At 38.4% G+C, this 8,547-nt stretch overlaps 1 long non-coding RNA gene across 3 annotated transcripts; it reads left to right on the top strand.

Moving 5' to 3' along the window:
• The first annotated feature begins 1,090 nt into the window (after window positions 1–1,090).
• Window positions 1,091–7,493, top strand: LOC128026244 (uncharacterized). 3 transcript variants are annotated; one of them, XR_008186376.1, is made up of 7 exons: window positions 1,092–1,482; window positions 1,804–2,004; window positions 2,087–2,207; window positions 2,590–2,687; window positions 3,315–3,957; window positions 5,588–6,208; window positions 7,324–7,493. It is a non-coding gene; the product is annotated as an uncharacterized LOC128026244 (long non-coding RNA). The 3 variants fall into 3 exon arrangements; XR_008186374.1 differs by having other exon boundaries at window positions 1,091–1,482; window positions 3,315–6,208; XR_008186375.1 differs by lacking the exon at window positions 2,590–2,687 and having other exon boundaries at window positions 1,091–1,482; window positions 3,315–6,208.
• The last annotated feature ends 1,054 nt before the right edge of the window (window positions 7,494–8,547 follow it).

The raw sequence follows: 8,547 nt of genomic DNA, 5'->3' as shown, positions 1-8,547 counted from the left end.
ATAAACCTTGGTTGATTGTTAGGAAAGTCTGGCAAAGAAAAATCATGTTCAACGTGAGGCGTGTGACACTGTGTAGGCAATCCAAGCGATAGTAGACTTAGGCTGACGACACACAGGGCAACTTTTTGAGCAATGTTGCCGGGCAACTTTGGCTAATGTTGCCGCCAAAGAGCAATCAGGTGAGACCCAGGGCTGACGACTGATCTAAAGTATCCATATAGAAATTTGTTATCATTTCTTAATGGGAAAGTGCCCATGCAAAACAATGCTCAATAAAAGTTGCCTGGCACAATTGCTCAGAAAGTTGACCCATGTATCATCAGCCTTATTATAGGAGGGACCTTTCTTTATAAGGTAATTCATTTATTTATTAATATTTAATTTTTTTACAGTGTTTAAAAAAAAAAATCATTACCACAGGCTATAATGAAAAAGAAGTAGGATCGTAATGATAATAACAGTTGATACATGTGTTGAATATATTTACTTTGGCTATAAATATGTGGCTAGTGAATTGCCCTAATGTGGGACATTTTTCGCATTTCCGATTTCTGTGACATATTGCGATGTGTAACCAAAACAATAAATCCACAACTAATATTATATATAAAAAAAAAAAAAACAGGATGTGTCCCCAGCTTTATTAAGTTTCACTGGCATTCATGTATTTATGGGTTAGCTACAAACACGAAACCTTAAGTGTCCCACATTAGGCAGTGTCCCACTTTAGGGCAATTCACCCCTGTCACAGGTCCCCCTTAAAACTTTTGTCTTTTTCTTCTTTTTACAATTCTCCAATGCTATTTTTCTCAGGCGATCTGAGAAGAGTGAATAGTGTAAGCCATCCCACTTTGATTGCTGATATATATATATATATATATATATATATATATATATATATATATATATATATATTGCTTTTCAAATAAAATAGTGGTTTCATTTTAATATGTTGCAGGATCATTTATTGGTAATAAATAATTGATGAATAATATTGATGGTAATAAATTATTAAATAATGTTTTAATTAGTAAAACAATGCTTGGTTTTGAAGCTGCAGTTGCTTAGTTGTCTCACGAGAGTTGGCACCAGTGGAGGGGGCGCGCGTCGCGCTCAGCAGCAGAGCTTCACTTTGAATCAGTCCTTTCCACTCTCCTCTCTCTCCTCTCCGCTCATTTGAAGCTGGCGCAGGACGATGCTGCTAGGCGCCTTTCACCGCACAAAATGAATCCCCTTATGCTTGGAAATAAGCAACCAATGCGTGGACGATGAAAAAGAAAGTTAAATGGCTTCGAGGAAGGATGTAGATTGCAGCTTCTGCAAATATGTAATCGCGCGCAGGGGCGTCGAGTCGAGGACGGCAGCGGGGAGTCTGTGCTTCACTGACCGGCGGATCATGATCCAGAGCAGAATAAATTCAACAATTCATTTCACCGGCATTTATGGATGTTTTTGCTCATGCTTCCATTATCTCTTTATTTGGTGAGTGATACAATGCCGCAGACCACCGATATGTGTTTTGCAAATATGAATCATTCAGCTGCAGAAACCTTATACAAAACATTTTTGTTGTTTGTTTGGTGCTAGCAATTTCGCATTTTTCTTCTGTACAGGTGATGAACGCATGGCAGACTGCATGTGTCAAAGCACTGTTTTGTATTTACAGTAGAAAATATGCAAATATGTCAGTGGTCAAGAAATTACAAAAAAGAGATGATAATTATAATAATAACAAACCCACACATCTAAAATGATATCTCATAGCTGATTTATCTATCTTAAATGTGCCTCTTCCTTCGCCAGGCTCTTCCACCCACCACTACTACCCTCAGCATCTACTGCACCTCAGTGACAGTTTTCTTCATTGTCATTAAGATTATTACCTATTATTATCACCTCCATCTGATGTTTGATCAGGGCGACATTATAGCCCAGAATAGTGTGGCTGACATTAGCAAATGTGTAGACAAGAAAAGCAATGCATCTAATTCCTGTCTTCCATTGGTAAGATCCAAAATCATTTGTGCCATATTTAGATTTATTTGTCTTGTGACCAGGCTAAAGTCTGAATCATTTTAATCTACAGGAAGAGCAGCACAGTTCCTGACAGTGTTGCCATATCTGTATTGACCCAAAACAGGCCAAGTTCAGTAATAAAAGTGCTAAAAGTAATAAAACAGCCTGAAACAGACCCTGGACTGATTGGAGTGAGTAATATTTTCATAAAACTATGTACCATAATTATTTACACTAACAGCAACATATGTATTTTATGTATTTATTACATATGTATTTACAGAATGTCACAAATATGTTTATAGTAATTAGTATAACAGTAACACATAAGCAGCATAACTGCTTTGTTACCCTGCTTTAAAAAACTGTGAAGGAGTGTCCAACATCTGATGAGCTGAAGAATATATAGGGTAGGTACCAGCTTTAATGATATGAATGGCCTGGTTTCACTGCAGTGCATGAGGTCCTCACAATTCTTGGAACATGCTTTGCAGATATATCACTGTAGGTTTCTGTCACAGAGCCTTGCATATGAACTGAGGAATAACTTAACTACTTTCTATCTTGCCTCAGTTGCATGCATGCTGAGTGTGATATCCTGCCAGGACCTATCAAAAAGAGCTGTCAGACATCTTTGTCAGACTGCCCAAGCACAGAATTACACTTACATTGTGAGTCTCTGACTGCATCTAAAACACAGAGACATGCTTTAGAAAATGTTATTTAATTTTATGAGAAAGTGTAAGTTGTTCATGTGACATACTAAGTTTAGATATTAAAAAATAATGTAATTTTATTTTTTTAAAAAACTAAGAACTGATCAGATCAGATCAGATCAGATTAACTTTGGTTTGGGGTTTTATTCATTTTTCACCCAAAAATCTTTAAAAGCCCAAATAAATAAAATAAAATAATAATAATCACTGACTGTCATTCATTGAAAGTCCTGGTCACCAAAACTTAGAAGATCCAAAAATGTTATAAAAAGCCTTGTGCATGCATCATATGTTAGAACAAAAACATGTTCAAGCTTCTGTGTTTTCTAAATGTTATATGTGTGTCAATCATTAATTAGATGTAAAATCTATTCCTTGACTCCTTGGACGTTTTGGATACTTGGACTTTCAATGAAGAATCAGAAACCTTTAGTAACCAGTTGTTCAGTTTGAGTAAACATTTTAATTTGTGTCTCAAAGATTAACTGAAGTCTTATGTAACAAAATAATTTTACAATTTTTGGTTTAGTTGTCTATTTGACATTATAAACGTGCTGTTTGTATACTGACTGGCTTTTACAGGTCAGAGTGATGAAAGATCTAGGCCAGAGGCGGAGGAGCGACTCACCCCTGAGGATGTGTTCAGTCCCAACACTGACGAGTCTGCCCCACTCCTGCAGGGAGAGCAGATTCCTTCAGCCCACAGGGATAATGCTGAGGATGATCAACCACCTTCCCCTGTGAATGAAGAAGACAGTGTAGAGGAAAAGACAAACCCCCAACAACAATAATACCTCTCTACAAATCACACGAGATGCCAACGATGGAGAATTGCCTGAGGAGAATTATTGCTCAGATGAAATTGCTGTGGTGCTTGTTGACAACTCGAGTCCCTCGGCCCACCTGGACAAGAGTGATACGGTTAAGATCCTTATCACAATGAGCTGTGACCCACAGACGGCAGCTGAAAACTGAATGAGTCCGTCAAACAGCGCATCTTAGAGTCAGCTCAGTCCAACCAGGGAGAATACTGTCCTGTTAAAATTCCTGTCATCACCTTCGATTTGCCTCACGAAGTGGAGGAACCCTCTGCAGGTGATGAAAAAGAAGATACACCTTTTGCAGGAGAGAGCTCTGTTCAGGACAAGTCCGAACATCTGACATTGCTCAGGAATACAAAGAATTTGGGATCAATGAACTTGAGATGCCCAATCTGAGCCCCCAAGTGAGCAATAACATTGCTAAGGGACTCGGTATCGTTAATAGATGAGATGCTATCCTCATTAGCCATAGAGCTAAAGATAAGCTCAGTACAATCTGCCATGTTTTACGAGGCCATAAGCAACTATTGATACCAGTCTAGTGATATGTCACACGAGCGACCCCGCCTGGAGAAGAGCAGTACTGTCCAGTCGAGACACCCTGCTCACGCTCAGACACATGATGGATGATTACGAGATCATCATGCTGTACAAACGACATCTCAGCTTCAAAGTAATAAAGGCAAGAGAGAAAAACTATTTTATATATCTAAAACTATATATTATTAGATACATATAAAACACCAAGAGAGTAACGTTTGGAGTAACATTTTATTAATTCATAAGTTTATTCAGAAAGTACACGTATCTAAAGTGGCAATAAAGGCATTTATAATGTATACAACAGAAGCAAAACTCTTTTTTGCATTCAGATAAATACAGAATGTGTGTGAGGGCTGTGGGCTGATCAGCAGCAGGAGCTCATCTTCCTCTGGAACCGTAATCCTGAGCCTGGAAGCATCCAGAACTCAAAGCATGCTCTGTGAAACATGATCAACTCTTCCTGCGACCAGCCCCTGGGTTACCCCATGTTTGTGGCCCCACTCACCACCTCCTATAATTAATTCACACAAAAATGAAAATTTGCAGAAAATGTACCTACCCTCAGGCCATCTAAGATGTAGATGGGTTTGTTTCATCAGGCCATCTAAGATGTAGATGGGTTTGTTTCTTCATCTGAATAGATTTAGTGAATAGATTTTTTAGATTAGAATTTAACCCATCCAAAGTGCACACACACACACCATGAACACACACCCGGAGCAGTGGGCAGCCATTTATTCTGCGGCACCCAGGGAGCAGTTGGGGGTTCGGTGCATTGCTCAAGGGCACCTCAGTCACGGTATTACCGGCCTGAGACTCAAACCCACAACCTTAGGGTTAGGAGTCAAACTCTCACCCCATTAGGCCATGACTTCCCCACTACATATTTAGAGAAATTTAGCATTATATCACTTATCTACTGTACCAATGAATCCTCTGCAGTGAATGGGTGCCATGAGAATGAGATTCCAAACAGCTGATAAATGCCTAGTTATAACTCACAAGTAATCCACATCCAATCCAATCCATCAGTTAACTTCTTAAAGTGAAAAGCTGTGTTTTTTTTAGAAACAAATCCACCAAGGCGTTTTTAAACTTACAAATGTTGCTTCCAGCCAAAGTATGAGTACTCTATCCGTTAAGCTTTTTTCAGTCATAAAAATCGGTCTAGCCTGAATCAGAAGAGAAATATGCAGAAATCAAGCTAAAACAGTTTTAAAAAGTTCTAAACAAGTCTGTTGGTGGATTTTGATGTGAGCGGACAACGGGGAGGAAGTATTACTATGGATTATGGACTCATATTTTGGCCAAAAGCGATGGTTTAAAGTTCAAATGCCTTGATGATGGATTTATTAAAAACACAAAGCTCACAAGACATTAACTGATGGACTGGAGTTGTGTGGATTACTTGTGAATTATTGTGATGTTTTAATTAGCTGTTTGAACATTTTTGGGTTAACTATTCCTTTAACAGGCCTTCTCTGTTTCTAGGGAGAGGAAAGATAACTTTACCAGCTGTAACAGTGGCATGAACATGGAGGATGTGGATTGTGCTGGTTCCTCCTTAAGTCAGAATCATAACTCTGCCACATCCCAGAGCCGAAGCCTTTTTCACGGCCGCCAAAGCAGCTCCCAGTCCAGACACCACGGAGTTCAGAACATACTATATGAATCTGTACAGTTTTACAGTCCTAAAGTCTGTAAGAAAATTAACATATTAGTTAATATCAAATGGTATTTTCCCCACAGCTCACCGGGAGTATCGCAGTCACCCAGTGCAACCTCAGGGCCAACGGCCCCCTGTCACCAGCTGATCGAGTCCCATCCTGGACAGCCAGCACGGCTCCAACAGCCAGCTGTCCTTCAACACCTCCTCCATTGCCTCCGTCTTTTCCCAGGTGCCTCGTTTATCCACAACAGGGCCTCTGGCTCCAGCCAGGCGTCTTCCTCCAGCTCCACACTGAGCCTGCTGTTGGCAAGCGGAGCTGCTCCAGCGGCTTGGTCATCTCGGGCCTCTCTGCAGCTGAGAGGGGGAACACCAGAGATACGCAGTCCTCAAGTTCTGACAACATCGTCCTAGGCCCGTCCTGTCACTCGAGTCATGCAATGCAGGTGATATGATGTCTTTGAGGTGTTTTTACAATGATTTACAAAAAAAAAATTGTTGTTAAAGTATCTTCAAGAAACAGACCGTTAGTAGCCTCCAGGTGAAATACAGAGGGTTTTTATAAAATTTCATCACATGCTAATTTCCCATTTTAAGGTTTTTATAGTCAAACTAGACATATGAAGCAGAGGCTAGTAAAAAAAAAAAAAAAAAAAAAAAACACTTCAAAATTATTTATAACTTTGAAAAAAAGGATATTTATAACACTTCACACTATAACATTTCAGATTAATCATTCAGATTGATCACATTAATTTGCAGTGTTCTTTCATTTCTTTGCCTAATTTAACTCTGAAAATGTGTGCACCCAGGGTCCCAAAATGAATTTCAATTGAAAAAAATAATAATAATTGTACCAGACAGTAAATATTTCATATCCACCGTCCATCTGCATTTAAAAAAATTTTTATTTCTTATTATTAAGTAATGTACCTGCGTCCCTAAAAAGATCATTATTTGACATTTGTAATAAACAGTAATGAGCTAGTGTCAGTTTCATATTTTTGTTTGCATCGATTAATTTTTATAATAAACTACTATTCACAAGTTTGTGGTCAGTTTTTAATTACATTTTTAAGAAATTAATACTTATTCAGAAATGATGAATTTAAATAATAAAAAGTGACAGTAAAAGACATTTATAATGTTACAAAAGGTTTCTGAAGCATCACGTGACACTGAAGATTGGAGTAATGGCTGCCAAAAATTCAGCTTTACCATCACAAATTACATTTTCAAATGTATTAAAATAGAAAACAGTTATTTCAAATTGTACAAATATTTCACAGTATCACTGGTTCTACTTTAATCAAATAAATGAGACATAAGAAACTTCTTTCAAAAACATTTAAATATCTTACTGACCCAAAACCTTTGAGTGGTAGATATAACTATAGTCTGGGGTTAAAACAGTTGAGAAAAAATATTTTCTTTAGTAGGGTTTCTCATCTTTTTTTTAGATCATTTTGGAGCCTGAATGCACCTAATCACCTCTTTTTTTCCTCTTTCAACCCATTTTTATTTTTATATTTAATGTCTATTTTATATCACAAATAAGCAGCAGTGGACATCAGAGGCGTAGGAGAGCATAGATGCTCCACCATTGCCACAGAACCCAAGGGTCCACAGCTCTAAGCCCTCAAGTCATGTACATTACAGATGTATTTTTGAAAAACTAAAAATCTGCCATGAGTACAAATGTAAGTATAAGGGAAAAGACCCCCCCCCCCCCCCCCCCCAAAAAAAAAAAAAAAATGACCAGGCTATAAAAAAAGATTTATGAGAGTGTATATATACACACTCATGCTGTATATGTTTTTAAAATGTCACAGCTTACACTCTTAACATTAGTCAGTCAAGCATTATAATATGATATCTGGATTATCAAGCACTATTTAATGATAGAACTTTAGTAATTATAATTAACTTGGTAACCATGTATGAATGTGTAGACATTTTAACTGAATTTAGGACTGGTGGTGGTGCTTTGTTGGTCCTTCAGTGTTCCTGCACTAAGGATTAACGAGCTGCTGGATTCATGAATATTAATCAGGCTGTGTCCATTCACGGGAACTGATTTGCTGAAATCAAAACAGGGACGATAGTAACTGAGCCCCAGCCAATGAGACTTCCGTTTGCGCATAAGTTCTGGCCACTTCGCACATGAGAGGAAGCGTGAGGTGTGCGCCTTCACACAAGAGACTTAGGTCTCTGCAGAGCAACAGTGGGTGTTTATCACCATGTGGGTGTTTTCAAACTGCTGGGTGTTTCTGAATCATGCAATCTATATGATCCCCCTTACCCAACCCCACCCCTAAACCTAACGTCACTATTACATCAACCAATCAGGTCTCATGATCTTGTAACTCCCATTACTTTCCTGCAGAGACCTATACTTGGAGTTTAAGGTACACTATTAATGCGTTCTCGACATTTGTCAGTAAAATAATGCCATAGATACACAAACACAAACAAATCGTTTGACAGAGAGTGAAACTCTGAAGTGCTCAGTCAGAGAGTGTTTGGCAAGTGATAATATATCTGTTCTAAACCTTTACTCAGCCTCCAACTCAAACACTGGCGAGTAAATTCTGAGAATTTATTAGCCACTGGCTTATATTAGACATCATTCAATCGCATATACGAGTGATTTACTCACAATGTAGAGGGTTGGCAAAAGCTTGTTACTATCTCTGAGATTAAATGGTGGAATCTGATGGCTACAAGTATTTACATTTGCACTTTGATTGCGTGCACTTCATGAACACCATCACTGACAGCACAG

This window comes from Carassius gibelio, chromosome A13 (genome assembly GCF_023724105.1).
Source record: "Carassius gibelio isolate Cgi1373 ecotype wild population from Czech Republic chromosome A13, carGib1.2-hapl.c, whole genome shotgun sequence".
NCBI classification, from domain to species: domain Eukaryota; kingdom Metazoa; phylum Chordata; class Actinopteri; order Cypriniformes; family Cyprinidae; genus Carassius; species Carassius gibelio.
This window is presented reverse-complemented; position numbering and strand designations above follow the sequence as displayed.